Here is an 18,190-nt window from a genome sequence, read left to right on the forward strand (position 1 = left end):
CATTTATTGTAAATTACAGTTCAGGCCCAATGTTTTCTTTTTTTTTTATTATAAATTAATTTTTATTGGTGTTCAATTTACCAACATACAGAATAACACCCAGTGCTCATCCCGTCAAGTGTCCCCCTCCGTGCCCGTCACCCATTCACCCCCACCCCCCGCCCTCCTCCCCTTCCACCACCCCTAGTTCATTTCCCAGAGTTAGAAGTCTTTATGTTCTGTGTCCCTTTCTGATATCTCGCACACATTTCTTCTCCCTTCCCTTATATTCCCCTTCACTATTATTCATATTCCCCAAATGAGTGAGAACATACACTTTTTGTCCTTCTCCGATTGACTTACTTCACTCAGCATAATACCCTCCAGTTCCATCCACGTTGAAGCAAATGGTGGGTATTTGTTGTTTCTAATGGCTGAGTAATATTCCATTGTATACATAAACCACATCTTCTTTATCCATTCATCTTTCAATGTTTTCTTATTGACTTTCTGTCTAGGAAATCTATATATCATTGAAAATTGGGTATAAAGTCTTCTACTATTATTGGAATGCTGTGTATTTATTTCTTCAATTCTGTTACTATTTGGTTAATATATTTAGGTGCTTGGATATTGACGGATATACATTCATAATTTTTCTGTCCTTTTGATGAATTTACTGCTTTATAATTATATAATGACTTTTTATTTTTTTAAAGATTTTATTTATTTTTATTTATTTATGAAAGAGAGAGAGAAAGAGAGAGAGAGAGAGAGAGGCAGTGACCCAGGCAGAGGGAGAAGCAGGCTTCATGCAAGGAGCCTGATGTGGGACTCCATCCTGGGTTCTCCAGGATCATGCCCTGGGCTGAAGGCAGCGCTAAACTGCTGAGCTACCCAGGCTGCCCTCTTTGGTCTTTTTAAAGATTTTATTTGTTTGAGAGAGAGAGAGAGAGAGAGAGAGAGAGAGAGAGAGAGAGATAGAGAACCAGCAGAGACAGTGGCAGGCAGAGGAAGATGGAGAAGCAGTCTCCCCAATGAGCAGAGAGCCCAACATGAGGCTTGATCCTAAGACCCTGGGATCATGACCTGAGCCAAAGGCAGACACTTTAACCAACTGAGCCACCAAGGTACACCTTTCTTCCTCTTTTGTAACAGTTTTTCACTTAAAGTGTATTTTGACTGCTTCAAGTATAACTACCTGTGATCTCTTTTGGTTTCTACTTGCATAGAATATCATTCTTTATCCCTTCACTTTCAGCTTATGTGAGTTCTTTTACTTAAAGTGTATCTTTTCTAATGGCTGAGTAATATTCCATTGTATACATAAACCACATCTTCTTTATCCATTCATCTTTCAATGGACACCGAGGCTCCTTCCACAGTTTGGCTATTGTGGACATTGCTGCTATAAACATTGGGGTGCAGGTGTCCCAGCATTTCAACGTGGATGGAACTAGAGGGTATTATGCTGAGTGAAATAAGTCAATCGGAGAAGGACAAACATTATATGTTCTCATTCATTTGGGGAATACAAATAATAGTGAAAGGGAATATAAGGGAAGGGAGAAGAAATGTGTGGGAAATATCAGAAAGGGAGACAGAACATAAAGACTCCTAACTCTGGGAAACGAACTAGGGGTGGTGAAAGGGGAGGAGGGTGGGGGTTGGGGGTGAATGGGTGACGGGCACTGAGGGGGGCACTTGATGGGATGAGCACTGGGTGTTATTCTGTATGTTGGTAAATTGAACACCAATAAAAAATAAATTTATTTTAAAAAAGTGTATCTTTTGCAGTCAGAATATAATTGGGTCTTATTCCCATTCTGCCAGTCTATACTTTTTGATTGGATAATTTAATATTCTTATTTTTAAAGTTATTATTGATAGGTAAAAACTTACAAATGTTATTAATAGTTTTCTGATTATTTTGTAAGTCATGTGTCTCTTCATTTCTCTCTTACTGCCTTTCTTCTTAAATTGGTGATTTTCCATAGTGGTACATTTTTATTCCCTTTTCTTTATATTTTTGCGTATCTACTGTAGTTATTTGGCTTGTAGTTACCAGAAAGCTTAAATAAAGCACTATATATATAGTCTACTTTAAACTTACAACTACTTAATTTTATCACATACAAAAACTTTACTCTTTTATTTGTCACCCACTTTTTTTGTTTTTTGAGGTCATAATTTATATCTTTTCACATTGGGCATCTACTAACAAATTACTATAACTATAGTTACTTTTAATACTTTTGTCCTTTAACCTTTATGTTAGAGTTAAGTGATCTGCACACCATCATATTAATGCAATAGTGTATCCTTGATTTGACTATATACTTACCTCTACTGCAGTGCTTTATGTTTTCATACTAATTAGCATTCTTTTTTTTAAGTTTGGAGAATTTTTATTTATTTTTATTTATTTTTAAATATTTTTAATGGAGTTCTATTTGCCAACATATAGTGTAACACCCAGTGCTCATCCTGTCAAGTGCCCCTCTCAGTGCCCATCACCCAGTCACCCCATTGCCTCACCCACCTCTCCTTCCACTACCCCTTGTTTGTTTCCCAGAGTTAGGAGTCTTTCATGTTCTGTCACCCTCTCTGATTTTTCTGACTCATTTTTAAAAGCATTTTTGTAAGGCAGGTCTATTGGCAATGAACTCTTTCAGTCCCCCCCCCTTTTTTTTTGGCTAGGAAAATCTTTGTCTCTCCTTCATTTCTGATAAGAAATTTTGTCAGGTGAAGTATTCTTGGTTGGCAGGGTTTTGTTGTTTTTATTTTTGTGTTTTGTTTTACAGTTCTTTGAATATATTATTCCACTCACTCGTGGCCCACAAATTTTCTGTTGAGAAATTTATTCATAGCTTTATGGGGGTTTTCTTGTATGTGAGGATTATTTTTTCTTTTGCTGCTTTTAAAAAACTCTTTTTGTTTTTGCTTTTAGACAGTTGCACTATACCAAGGTTTCTGGAGAATATATTTTTGGGTCAGAATTTTTTGAGTGAGCTTTATGAATTTGGATGTCCAAATCTCTTTTGAGATATTTGAAGTTGTAGGCCTTATTTCTTTATTTAAGTTTTCTGCCCATTTGTCTCTTTTTTTTTCTCCACCTGGGATTCCAAAAATACATAGGTGTTTTTTTTTTCTTTTTATGGTATGTTTTAATTGTGTAGGCTTTCTTTACCTGAATTCTTTTATAGTCATTTTGCTTCATTCTCTTCTAACTAGTTTTAAGTGTCCTGTCAGTAGCTTCACAAATTTGTTCTTTGGCTTGATCCAGTCTACTATTGTTACTTATAACTGCATTTTCTATTTTATATATTATATTCTTTAGCTCCAAAATTTCTATGTGGTCTTTTTTTTAAAGATTTTATCCCTGTTAAATTTCTTTGCTCATGTATTGCTTTTAAATTTTAGTCAATTCTTTTCTTTAGTCAATTTTAGTCAATTCTTTAGTCAATTTTGTATTTTCTTGTAACTCATTGATTTTCCTTAAAATAACTATTTTGTATTATTTATTGAGCAAATCTCATTTTTTTGTGGTCAGTTACTGAAAAATATTGTGTTCATTTGGTGGTATCATGTTTCTTGATTTTTCATGTTCTTTGAAGTCTTGCACTACTGTCTGAATTTGAAGAAGTAGTCATCTTCTCCAGCCTTTATAGTCTGGCTTTGGGAAAGTAATACCTTCTTTCAGACTGCTAATGATTCTGAGACTTTCTTAGCCCTTTCTAATGGATAAACTTGCTTAACCACTTTTCCCTCTTGAGTGAGAATTCATAGGATTCTATGCCTTCCCCATCCTAGTACTAACTAGGCCCAACCCTGATTAGCTTCTGAGATCAGAAGAGATAAGCACTTTCAGGGTGGTATGATGACATGGGTAGGGCTGAGAGTATTATGCTAAGTGAAATCAGTAAGTCAGAGAAAGGCAAATACCATATAATTTCACCTATATGTAGAATTTAAGAAACAAAACAAATGATCATGGGGGAGGAAAGAGAGAGAGAAGCTAATAAAAAAAATACTCAACTGTAGAGAACAAACTGATGGTTACCAGAGGGAAGGGGAGTGTGGGGATGCGTTAAACATGTGGTGGGGATTAAGACGTGCATTTGTGATAAAGACTGGAGGTTGTGGGAACTCTGGGTGGCGCAGTGGTTTAGCGCCCGCCTTTGGCCCAGGGCGCGATCCTGGAGACCCGGGATCGAATCCCACGTCGGGGTCCCAGTGTATGGAGCCTGCTTCTCCCTCTGCCTGTGTCTCTGCCTCTCTCTCTCTCTCTCTCTCTCTCTCTGTGTGTGTGTGTGTGACTATCATAAATAAATAAAAAATTAAAAAAAATTAAAAAAAAAAGACTGGAGGTTGTATGAAAATATTGAATCAGAAAGGGAGACAGAACATAAAGACTCCTAACTCTGGGAAACGAACTAGGGGTGGTGGAAGGGGAGGAGGGCAGAGGGTGGGGGTGAATGGGTGATGGGCACTGAGGGGGGCACTTGACGGCATGAGCACTGGGTGTTATTCTGTACGTTGGTAAATTGAACACCAATAAAAAATAAATTTATTATTTAAAAAAATGTGAAAAAAAAGAAAATGTTGAATCACTAAATTGTACAACTGAAACCAATATTTCACTGGAATTTTATGTTAACTAACTGGAATTTAAGTAAAAACTTAAAAAAGCCTATTGTATGCCTTCTCTCTATCATGCAAAGCCAGATTAGGTGCTGGCAGCCTCCCATTTTCTTTCCTTAGGGCAATGCTGAATGCTTAAGCTTCTCTACTTTCTCCCAATCCTGAAGAATTGGACAGGATTTCTAAGCATGCTCTGTAGTCATTTGCAAAATGTTTCTCTTCATGAACTTGAGAATAAGCATAAGGAGTAAGTCATAAGGTAGAGGTTCATGTGGGTGAGGAGCACAGAGCATCAGGGGTGTTCATGGGCCAGTTGGGGAAATTGTAGGTTAGGTGTCCCCCAGAATTTAGTTGGCATGCTTCCTGATGGAGTTTGCAAAGGAGTTACTAGGATCCACATCCCTTTGATCCATTTTAAAATTCTGAGCACTCACTGCTTTTGCCTAAACTGCTTAATCCACTCCATTTGTCCAGTTCATGGCTCAGTATTCTGGATGGATTAAGAAGGAAATAGGCCTCTTTGACAGCTTTATGCACAGCTGAGGGCAGGAGGCACTCACTCCTACTCTCTAATGTTTCTCCATGAAAGAAATCATGGGCCAACAAGGTCTCCCTTAGCCCTTAGCTATGCTTCATTGAGGGACAGGTGATGAAGGTAAAATGAAACTTTCTCTTATCCTGTTCAATTATTTCAATTTTAATAGTTATTAATTTGTGTTGTTTTTGTTGTTGTTACAATGTTGTGCTGAAACTTCTTCACTGGACTCCTGGACTTCTACAAAGGCACTCTCATTTATGTGCGATTGTCAAAATTGGTGAGGAATTTGTAAAAACCTCTTACATTTCCATTTTGTTTCACACTATTTTGATTTCTGCAACTTTGAATTCAAGAAGTGTGACTTTTCAACTTTTTTCTTCTTTTTCAGTCTTGTTTTCACTACTCAGAATCCATGGATATTCCATGTAAATTTTTTAATGGATTTTTCTATTCCTGCAACAAATATGTATATAATTTTGGTTAGTATTTGTATTTTAACATTATTAAGTCTTCAACCCATGAACATGGATATCTTTTTCTTTATTGTTATTTTTAAAAATTTATTTCAGCAACATTTTGTAGTTTTCATTGTCAAGTCATGTGCCTTTTTTTTGTTAAATTTATTATAGTATTTTTTATTGCATTTGTAAATGGAATTTCTTTCTTAATTTCTTTCTCAGATTTTTTATTATTCATATAGAGAAACACAACTACATTTTATTTATTAAGTTTTATCTTACAACAGTGCTGTATTTGTGTATTTTAATATGTTTAAATGGAACTTTAAGAGTTCTGCATATACTCTATTGTCTAAGTAGAGATCATTTTACTTCATTTTTTATTGAAGTATATAGCTGACATACAATGTTACATTAGTTTCAGGTGTACAATACAGTGATTAAGAAGTCAATATGTTAGGTTATTTTCACCCCAAGTGTAACTAATATCTGTCACCATATAACCTATTACAATTCCATTGACTTTTATTCCTTATATTGTACATTTCATCTTTGTGAATTGTTTTATTTTTTTAAAGATTATTTATTTATTCATGAGAGACACAGACTGAGAGACAAAGGCAGGGACATAGGCAGAGGAAGAAGCATGCTCCTCACAGGGAGCCCGATGCAGGCCTTGATCCTGGATCCCGGGATCACGACTTGAGCTGAAGGCAGGTGCCCAACCGCAGAGCCACCCAGGAATCCCTATGAATTGTTTATTTTATAACTGGGAGTCTGTGCCTCTCTCTCCCCTTTATCCATATTGCCCATCCCTCCCTTTTCTTCTCTTCTGGCAACTACTAGTTCTTTGTATTTATTTGTCTGTTTCTACTTTTATCATTTGTTTACTTTTTTTACTTCACATACAATGAAATCATATAATATTTGTCTTTATATGACTTATTTCATTTAGTATAATACCCTCTGTTTCCATCTATGTTGTCACAAACAGCAAGATCTACGTTTTTGTGGTTGAGTAATATTTCATTATTTATACATACCACTTCTTCACTATCCATTCATCTATTGATAGACACTTCAGTTGTTTCCGTATATCTGCTAATATAAATAACACTACAATAAATATAAGGGTGCATATATCTTTTTGAATTAGAGTTTTCATTTTTTTTGGAGAAATACCCAATAGTGGAATACTGGATAATATGGTATTTCTACTTTTAATTTTTTGAGCATCCCCCATATTGTTTTCAACAGTGGCTGCAGGAGTTTGAATTCCCAACAATAGTAAATGAGTGTTCCTTTATCCTCACATTTTTTTCTTTTCCAGTTTGCCTTTTATTTTCTTGCCTTACTGTTTTGAGCAAGTCATTTTTCAATGCTAAAAGAAATGGTGACAATGGCTTCCTGGTTCTAATTCAGCATTTTAAATAATATTTTCTTTCCTCTCTTAACATATCAATATACTTTTAAAAAAGGTTTTGTTTTTAGTGATTGCCCCACAATTTGTAGTATATATTTGCAACTAAGCCACGTCCATTTTCAAATAACACTGTACTGCTTCACAGGTAGTGCAAGTATCTTATAACAGAATCATTCCAATTTTCTCATCCATCTCTTAAAACTTATCTCATTCATTTCAGTTTATTGCTGTTACTTTTTTGAACAAACTGTTATTTATCAAATCATTTGAGAAAAGAAAAATAACATTTGAAGGAGGAGGGGCAAGATGGCGGAAGAGTAGAGTCCCCAAGTCACCTGTCCCCACCAAACTACCTAGATAACCTTCAAATCATCCTGAAAATCTACGAATTCGGCCTGAGGTTTAAAGAGAGACCAGCTGGAATGCTACAGTGAGAAGAGTTCGCACTTCTATCAAGGTAAGAAGACGGGGAAAAAGAAATAAAGAAACAAAAGGCCTCCAAGGGGGAGGGGCCCCGCGAGGAGCTGGTCTTGGGCCGGGGCGAGTGTCCCCAGGACAGGAGAGCCCCGTCCTGGAGAAGCAGAAGCTGCACCAACCTTCCCGGGCGGAAAGGCGCTGGCAGGGAGTTGGAGCAGGACCCCAGATGGATTTCACAGATATTTACAGAACTTTACATCCAAATGCAACTGAATACACATTCTTCTCAAGTGCACATGGAACTTCCTCCAGAATAGACCACATACTGGGTCACAAATCGGGTCTGAAGGGATACCAAAAGATTGGGATCGTCCCCTGCATATTCTCAGACCACAACGCCTTGAAATTAGAACTAAATCACAACAAGAAGTTTGGAAGGACCTCAAACACGTGGAGGTGAAGGACCATCCTGCTAAAAGATAAAAGGGTCAACCAGGAAATTAAGGAAGAATTAAAAAGATTCATGGAAACTAATGAGAATGAAGATACAACCGTTCAAAATCTTTGGGATGAAGCAAAAGCAGTCCTGAGGGGGAAATACATCGCAATACAAGCATCCATTCAAAAAATGGAAAGAACTCAAATACAAAAGCTAACCTTACACATAAAGGAGCTAGAGAAAAAACAGCAAATCGACCCGACACCCAGCAGAAGAAGAGTGTTAATTAAAATTCGAGCAGAACTCAATGAAATTGAGACCAGAAGAACTGTGGAACAGATCAATAGAACCAGGAGTTGGTTCTTTGAAAGAATTAATAAGATAGCTAAACCATTAGCCAACCTTATTAAAAAGAAGAGAGAGAAGACTCGAATTAATAAAATCATGAACGAGAAAGGAGAGATCACTACCAACACCAAGGAAATACAAACGATTTTAAAAACATATTATGAACAGCTCTATGCCAATAAATTAGGCAATCTAGAAGAAATGAACGCATTCCTGGAAAGCCACAAACTACCAAAACTGGAACAGGAAGAAATAGAAAACCTGAACAGGCCAATAACCAGGGAGGAAATTGAAGCAGTCATCAAAAACCTCCCAAGACACAAGAGTCCAGGGCCAGATGGCTTCCCAGGGGAATTCTATCAAACGTTTAAAGAAGAAATCATACCTATTCTACTAAAGCTGTTTGCAAAGATAGAAAGAGATGGAGTACTTCCAAATTCATTCTATGAGGCCAGCATCACCTTAATTCCAAAACCAGACAAAGACCCCACCAAAAAGGAGAATTACAGACCAATATCCCTGATGAACATGGATGCAAAAATTCTCAACAAGAGACTAGCCAATAAGACCCAACAACACATTAAGAAAATAATTCACCATGACCAAGTAGGATTAATCCCCGGGATGCAAGGCTGGTTCAACACTTGTAAAACAATCAATGTGATTCATTATATCAGCAAGAGAAAAACCAAGAACCATATGATCTTCTCATTAGATGCAGAGAAAGCATTTGACAAAATACAGCATCCATTCCTGATCAAAACTCTTCAGAGTGTAGGGATAGAGGGAACTTTCCTCGACATCTTAAAAGCCATCTACGAAAAGCCCACAGCAAATATCATTCTCAATGGGGAAGCACTGGGAGCCTTTCCCCTAAGATCAGGAACAAGACAGGAATGTCCACTCCCACCACTGCTATTCAACATAGTATTGGAAGTCCTAGCCTCAGCAATCAGACAACAAAAAGACATTAAAGGCATTCAAATTGGCAAAGAAGAAGTCCAACTCTCCCTCTTCGCCGATGACATGATACTCTACATAGAAAACCCAAAAGCCTCCACCCCAAGATTGCTAGAACTCATACAGCAATTTGGTAGCGTGGCAGGATACAAAATCAATGCCCAGAAATCAATGGCATTTCTATCCACTAACAATGAGACTGAAGAAAGAGAAATTAAGGAGTCAATCCCATTGACAATTGCACCCAAAAGCATAAGATACCTAGGAATAAACCTAACCAAAGAGGTAAAGGATCTATACCCTAAAAACTATAGAACACTTCTGAAAGAAATTGAGGAAGACACAAAGAGATGGAAAAATATTCCATGCTCATGGATTGGCAGAATTAATATTGTGAAAATGTCAATGTTACCCAGGGCAATTTACACGTTTAATGCAATCCCTATCAAAATAACATGGACTTTCTTCAGAGAGTTGGAACAAATTATTTTAAGATTTGTGTGGAATCAGAAAAGACCCCGAATAGCCAGGGGAATTTTAAAAAAGAAAACCATAGCTGGGGGCATCACAATGCCAGATTTCAGGTTGTACTACAAAGCTGTGGTCATCACGACAGTGTGGTACTGGCACAAAAACAGACACATAGATCAATGGAACAGAATAGAGAACCCAGAAGTGGACCTTGAACTTTATGGTCAAGTAATATTTGATAAAGGAGGAAAGACTATCCACTGGAAGAAAGACAGTCTCTTCAATAAATGGTGCTGGGAAAATTGGTCATCCACATGCAGAAGAATGAAACTAGACCACTCTCTTGCACCATACACAAAGATAAACTCAAAATGGAGGAAAGATCTAAATGTGAGACAAGATTCCATCAAAATTCTAGAGGAGAACACAGGCAACACCCTTTTTCAACTTGGCCACAGTAACTTCTTGCAAGATACATCCACGAAAGCAAAAGAAACAAAAGCAAAAATGAACTATTGGGACTTCATCAAGATAAGAAGCTTTTGCATAGCAAAGGATACAGTCAACAGAACTAAAAGACAACCTACAAAATGGGAGAATATATTTGCAAATAACATATCAGATAAAGGGCTAGTTTCCAAAATCTATAAAGAACTTATTAAACTCAACACCAAAGAAACAAACATTCCAATCATGAAATGGGCAAAAGACATGAAGAGAAATCTCACAGAGGAAGACATAGACATGGCCAACATGCACATGAGAAAATGCTCTGCATCACTTGCCATCAGGGAAATACAAATCAAAACCACAATGAGATACCAACTCACACCAGTGAGAATGGGGAAAATTAACAAGGCAGGAAACAAATGTTGGACAGGATGCAGAGAAAAGGGAACCGTCTTGCACTGTTTTTGGTAATGTGAACTGGTGCAGCCACTCTGGAAAACTGTGTGGGGGTTCCTCAAACAGTTAAAAATAGACCTGCCCTACAACCCAGCAATTGCACCGTTAGGGATTTACCCCAAAGATTCATATGCAATGAAACGCCGGGACACCTGCACCCCGATGTTTCTAGCAGCAATGTCCACAGTAGCCAAACTGTGGAAGGAGCCTTGGTGTCCATCGAAAGATGAATGGATAAAGAAGATGTGGTTTGTGTATACAATGGAATATTACTCAGCCATTAGAAATGACAAATACCTACCATTTGGTTCAACGTGGATGGAACTGGACGGTATTATGCTGAGTGAAGTAAGTCAATCGGAGAAGGACAGACAGTGTATGTTCTCATTCATCTGGGGAATATGAATGATGGTGAAAGGGAATGTAAGGGAAGGGAGAAGAAATGTGTGGGAAATATCAGAAAGGGACACAGAACATAAAGACTCCTGACTCTGGGAAACGAACTAGGGGTGGTGGAGGGGGAGGACGGCGGGGGGTGGGGGTGAAAGGGTGACGGGCACTGAGGGGGACACTTGATGGGATGAGCACTGGGTGTTATTCTGTATGTTGGTAAATTGAACAGCAATAAAAATTAATTTATTAAAAAATGAAAAAAAAAACAAAAAAAAGAAAAATAACATTTATTTACCTTTGTTTATTACTTCTCTAGTGCCCTTCCTTTCTTCATGTAAATCAAAGTTTCTGATCTATATCATTTTCCCCTTTCCTTAAGAATATTAAATATTGGGGCACCTAAGTGTCTCAATTAGTTGAGTATCTGTCTTTTGCTCAGGCCATAATCCTGGAGTTCTGAGATTGAACCCCACCTTGGGCTCCCTGCTCAGCGGGGAGTCTGCTTCTACCTCTCCCTCTGCCCCTCCCCCCCTTATTCATGCTCTCTCTCTCTCTCTCAAATAAATAAATAAAATCTTTTTCTAAAAAGAATATTTAATAAGTCTTGTATGACAGATATACTGGCAAAAACGTCCCTTAATTGTCATTTGTCTGAGAAACTCTAGTTCTCTTCCACTTTTGAAGGAAAACTTCACTGATTACAGATTCTAGGTTAGTAGGGATTTTTTTCTTTAAATAATTTAAATATTTCACTATTTTCTTGCTTGCATGGATTCTGATGAAAATTCCAATTTAATTAGTATATTTGTTCTTCTTATAAGTAAGGTTTTTGTCCCTCTGGCTTCTTTCTAGATTTTTTTCTTTGTCTTTAATTTCCTGCAGTTTGCGATATGGATAAATGTAGATTTTTTTGGTATTTTTCCTGCTTGGTGTTCTTTGAGATTCCTATGTCTGTGCTTTGATTTCTGTCATTAATTTTGTTAAATTCTCAGTAATTATTTCAACAATTTCTTCTCCTTTTTTTCCTTCTTTCTTCTCTTTCTGATATTCCCATTATAAAGTGTTACATCACTTGCAATTTTCCTATGGTGCTAGGATATTCAGTTTTGCCCTTTTTTTTCAATTTTTATCTTTGCATTTCTGGTTGAGAAATTTCTATTGACATGCCTTCAAACTCACTGTTTTTTCCTCAGCTCTATCCATCAATTGATTAGACATTCCTTATTTATGTTACAGTGTTTTTGATTTCTTGTGCTTAATTTTGGTTCTTTCTTGGAGTTTCCATCTGTTCTTGCATGTTGTCCACTTTGTTCTTTACAACCCTTAGCATATTAATTGTAGCTTTTTTTAAATTGTAGCTTTTTGAAATTTCTAGTCTTATACTTTAAACATCTCTGCATGTCTTCATTTTGTTTTAGTGTTTTTTTCTGTTTCTTCAAACTCTTTGTGTATATATGTGTGGTTTTTGTATGCCTTGAAAGTTGGACACCATATACTAGGTAAAGAGAACTGAGGTAAAGAGGCTTTTCACATAAGGGTCTGTTTGGCTAGAAGTTAGGCTGTATTTCCTGCTTGCTATAGCTGTAGATGCAAAAAGCTAGAATCTTATTTGGTGTCTTTGATTTTATCTTCTTTATTGTCTTTGGGTTTCCTTACAATTTTTTTTTAAATAAGGTGTAAGAGGTGCAGTTCTTTCTGTTTAATTCCTTTATTACCAAGGAGCCCTATAGATTTGGTGGTAATGTGTGGCACAGGAGAAGCATCCTTTAGTACTATGATTAGATTTCAATCTTTTAGTGAGCTGATGTGTCTGGACTATGGATTTTGTAAATGCTTCTATTTTTCTCCCCTGTAGGTTTGATAGGAATAACAGAGGAGGCTAGAATTAGATAATTCCCTTACTGTATGTTGGTTAGACTCTGGAATAACCCCAATTAGTTGGATTCTGGTAGAATATTTTCCCCTGATGGCAAGCCTTGTTAAGAAGAAAATAATGCTTTTGGCATATTTCAAAATTTGTTCTTTTCTTTTGCCACTGCCAGAAGCATGGGGAGATTTTTCTTGTAACCTCTGTTTTTGGTTTTATTTAAATTCAAGTTAGTTAAAATATAGTCTATTATTAATTTTGGGATAGAATTTGTTGTTTCATCAGTTGCATCTTATACCCAGTGCTCATTATATCATTAGGTATCCTTCTTAATTCCCTTCACTTCATTACCCTATCCCGCATCCCCCTTTTCTCCAGCAACCCTCAGTTTGTTTCCTTTAGTTAAGAGTCTCTTATGGTTCATCTCTCTTTCTGTCTTCGTCTTATTTTATTTTTATTTTTATTTTTCCTTCCTTTCCCCTATTTTCTGTTTTGTTTCTTAAATTCCATATATGAATGAAACCATGTGGTATTTGTCTTTCTTTGATTTATTTCACTTACCATAATACTTTCTATTTCTATCCACATTATCACAAATTACAAGATTTCATTCTTTTTGATGGCTGAGATATCTATATCTATCTATATCTATATCTATCTATCTATCTATCTATCTATCTATATAAAGAGATTTTCACATAAGGTGAAGATAGATATAGATATAGATCACATCTTCTTTATCCATTCATCAGTCAATAGACATTTGGGATCTTTCCATAGTTTGGCTGTTGTGAACATTGCTGCTGAAAACATTGGAGAGCATGTGCCCCTTCAAATCAGTATTTTTGTATCCTTTGGATAAATATCTAGTAGTGCAATTGCTGAGTCAAAGAGTAGTTCTATTTTTAACTTTTTTGAGGAATTTCAATACTGTTTTCCAGAGTGGCTGCACCAGTTTTGCAACCTCTCTTTAAGAATGTGATAGGGTGGGGATCCCTGGGTGGCACAGCGGTTTAGCGCCTGCCTTTGGCCCAGGGCCGATCCTGGAGATCCAGGATCGAATCCCACATCGGGCTCCCAGTGCATGGAGCCTGCTTCTCCCTCTGCCTGTGTCTCTGCCTCTCTCTCTCTCTCTCTCTCTCTCTCTCTCTCTCTCTCTTTCTCTGTGACTATCATAAATAAATAAATAAATAAATAAATAAATAAATAAATAAATAATAAAAAAAAGAATGTGATAGGGCTCCTGATGGCAAAATACATAAAAATGTGAAGGGCTCCTCTAAAACTAGTCACCGCCCTCAGAGATTTTACCTCTCAAGGTTTTCCATACCTGGTCTCCAGGTGTTTGTCAAGTATTGTTTAAAATTTCCTACTCTAGTATTGGCACCAATTGTAGTATCTGTTAGGGTATTCTGTGACTCCATGTGTGTCTTCAATTTTGAAGGCACTGTTTTCCATGTCATTTCAATTTTTTTATTTAGTTATGATAGTCACAGAGAGAGAGAGAGGCAGAGACACAGGCAGAGGGAGAAGCAGGCTCCATGCACTGGGAGCCCGACGTGGGATTCGATCCCGGGTCTCCAGGATCGAGCCCTGGGCCAAAGGCAGGCGCCAAACCGCTGCGCCACCCAGGGATCCCTCCATGTCATTTCAATTTGCTCATTAATCTAAGAAGAGCTATTAGTTTTCAGTGTGTTTAGCTTTTTTCTTGTTGTGAGGATGAAAGTGATGACTTCTAAGCTCCTTACATGCTGAACCAGTAATCAGAAGTCTTCCTATCACAATTTCACCATTTCTAGTTAAATGTTTACTTGAATGAATATTAATTTGCTATCCAGTGCAGTACCAGGAAAAGACAATAACTGAAGAAGAAAAGGAAATGGTTAATTTAGAAGAAGAAGAGAATCAGAGGCAGAAAAAAAATCCAGCCAACTTCATGAAGTGATGTTCTCATTTTCTACCAGTCAGCTTACAAGTTACAACTTTTGTCTCTGCTTAAAATTACCTCTCAGCTGCCCAAAATTCTTTTTAAACCATGCCACCTCCTGTGATTTAGATGATGACTTTCTTCCAGCTAAAAAAAAATGCTTGAGGTGTAATTGTTAGGGATCTTGTAATAAATGAGGACAAAATATCACTGTTTTGTTTCCTTCACAGACACTATGAACATGCTCTCTTCCTATCTTCCCGACAGGCATTATTTTGTTCCTTCTTAAAACGTTTCACTCAACTTTATTCATAGGTTTTTGGGTGATATAAATAGATGTGATACTTCCACAGAATAGATCCTCTTGGAATATGTCCTAAAGGGATGGAAGCTCTTCAGACAAGACACCCTGGTTTGGGTTACTCCTCTTTTATATATCTATCTTACCTTCTACACCCAATCATTTCTTTCATATCTCATTAACATTCCCTCCTTTCTAATCCTGCTACCATTCTCTTAGTTCATGTATTTATTGGATAACACATTATTTTTGTCAAAACAGATATCTGTATCTCACATCTGTCACCTGGCTCTTTCTTATTTTTATATTTTCCTTCCTTTTATTTCTTGCTCCAATTACCACTCTAATCTACCTAATGCACTGCTTATATTTTGTAATTTACATATTTAAGCTGTTTTAAAGGATTTTAGTACCTATTTCATAAGTTTCTCTAACTGAACCAGAATGGTTAAGACTCAGTTTTAGTGACAGACATGAGTCATATATCATTCTACCATTTACTAACTGGAATTTGGGACAAAGTAAACTTTGACCTCTTTGATTCCCAATAGGGATAATAACATGTACCTCATACACTGTAATAAGATTTCCATGAGGTATTTTCTCCATGAATGACAAATATAGTATTTGGTAAATGTAGATTTCCTTCACCCATTTATCTATTCAACTGCATTTTCTGTTTTTCTCCAATATTTTTTTCATATTCTGTAGTTGTTTGATACTATCATATGAAATATATGATTTTATGAGAGGTACAACAGAGTAAAATTTTTTAAGTTTTTAAAATGGAGTTCAAGATTTACTGAAATAAAGCATCATTATGAAGATCAATCATCCTTGAACAGGGTAGTGAATGACAGTTTGGTGATCTTACACTTGTGGTTTTTCATGTCTGGGTTGACAGAATTTTATTGTAAATACGAGTTGAGGGTCCTGGTTGAGGTTCAGCTTCAGAGGAAATGGGTTAAACAAATGTGTCCGTGATGAATAAAATTGAAGATAATAAAGTTATGAGAAAACTTTAGAACTCTTGTTTAGTTTGTTTGGATTTAAAACTAAAGCTTTTATTCACGTTTGCTTATTCAGAAAGCCACATCTAGCACACATATGCTACCACCATGTTCAGGGAGCTGTGCATTCCAAATCTCTAAGAAGAAAGAACATTAGTGGTATTTCCTGCAACACGTAGTTGAAAAAATTTCCTTAAAATGAGGCCTCAAAGACAAGTCCACTGACACTTACATTCTGGCATCCATTAATATTTTCACTTCTTAATCCTTAAGTGTTCCTTTTTGGATTATGTCCATTTCCTTTTATTCCTCACTTCACTGATTCAGAAATCATATTTGTTAAACCTTATGCAAAATCTTATGCATGGAGAGTGTGTTTTGTTAATTATTTCTGCTTTATTGCTCTATATCATGGCTATTTCTACACAATTCTCCAATCACTTCTTTTTAATCTGGTCAATTTGGCTGGCTGTATTCATCTTTTCTTAGCTGGACTGACATTTTTATTTCAGGGCATATCCTTCTCCCTGGAGTAACTTATATTGATATTTTAGTGTATGGGATAATGTTCACTTTACTCCTTGTTGTAATAAAGATTTTTAGGACTTGTATTAATGAAAGTTTTTTCAGAAATGTCTATTACTAAAGATAGAGAAAAATGATAGAGGATAGTGCTTCTTCTTATGCTTACCATAAAACTGTTCCATGAAGGGTAGGAATTGTTTTGCACAATATACAAGTTTAAAATTTTTAGAGAAAATCCTCCTACCTACTAGGGGAAAAACATCAATTCTTTCTCTTTATCTCCAGCAAATAGCAATAGCAATCCTTCTGGATGTGCTCCTTCTCAGAAGCCAAAGAGTATTGTATTGTACTATTTTCCTTCTTAAAACAAATATTACTCATATTTGCAGACACTGAGTTCTGTAGTATATTGCTAAGAAAGAAGCAAAATGGCTTTTAAGTGTCCAAAAGAGATTAATGTTATGTTTGCCCTAAGTTTCTTTTTTTTTTAATACATTAATTTTTATTGGTGTTCAATTTACCAACATACAGAATAACACCCAGTGCTCATCCCGTCAAGTGTCCCCCTCCGTGCCCGTCACCCATTCACCCCCACCCCCCGCCCTCCTCCCCTTCCACCACCCCTAGTTCGTTTCCCAGAGTTAGGAGTCTTTATGTTCTGTGTCCCTTTCTGATATCTCCCACACATTTCTTCTCCCTTCCCTTATATTCCCCTTCACTATTATTCATATTCCCCAAATGAGTGAGGACATACACTGTTTGTCCTTCTCCGATTGACTTACTTCACTCAGCATAATACCCTCCAGTTCCATCCACGTTGAAGCAAATGGTGGGTATTTGTCGTTTCTAATGGCTGAGTAATATTCCATTGTATACATAAACCACATCTTCTTTATCCATTCATCTTTCGATGGGCACCGAGGCTCCTTCCACAGTTTGGCTATTGTGGACATTGCTGCTAGAAACATCGGGGTGCAGGTGCCCCGGCGTTTCATTGCATCTGAATCTTCGGGGTAAATCCCTAACAGTGCAATTGCTGGGTCGTAGGGCAGGTCTATTTTTAATTCTTTGAGGAACCTCCACACAGTTTTCCAGAGTGGCTGCACCAGTTCACATTCCCACCAACAGTGTAAGAGGGTTCCCTTTTTTCCACATCCTCTCCAACATTTGTTGTTTCCTGCCTTATTAATTTTCCCCATTCTCACTGGTGTGAGGTGGTATCTCATTGTGGTTTTGATTTGTATTTCCCTGATGGCAAGTGATGCAGAGCATTTTCTCATGTGCATGTTGGCCATGTCTATGTCTTCCTCTGTGAGATTTCTCTTCATGTCTTTTGCCCATTTCATGATTGGATTGTTTGTTTCTTTGGTGTTGAGTTTAAGAAGTTCTTTATAGATTTTGGAAACTAGCCCTTTATCTGATATGTTATTTGCAAATATCTTCTCCCCATTCTGTAGGTTGCCCTAAGTTTCTGCAGTGAATGGTTTGTATCCAAATGGATCTTAGAAACCATATATGTCTTACAAATAAAAGAAAAAGATGCTACTAGTTACAACCTACATAACACTTTGTGTCTTAGCAAGC

This window comes from Nyctereutes procyonoides, unplaced genomic scaffold (assembly GCF_905146905.1).
Source record: "Nyctereutes procyonoides isolate TBG_1078 unplaced genomic scaffold, NYPRO_anot_genome, whole genome shotgun sequence".
In the NCBI taxonomy this organism is placed as follows: Eukaryota; Metazoa; Chordata; class Mammalia; order Carnivora; family Canidae; genus Nyctereutes; species Nyctereutes procyonoides.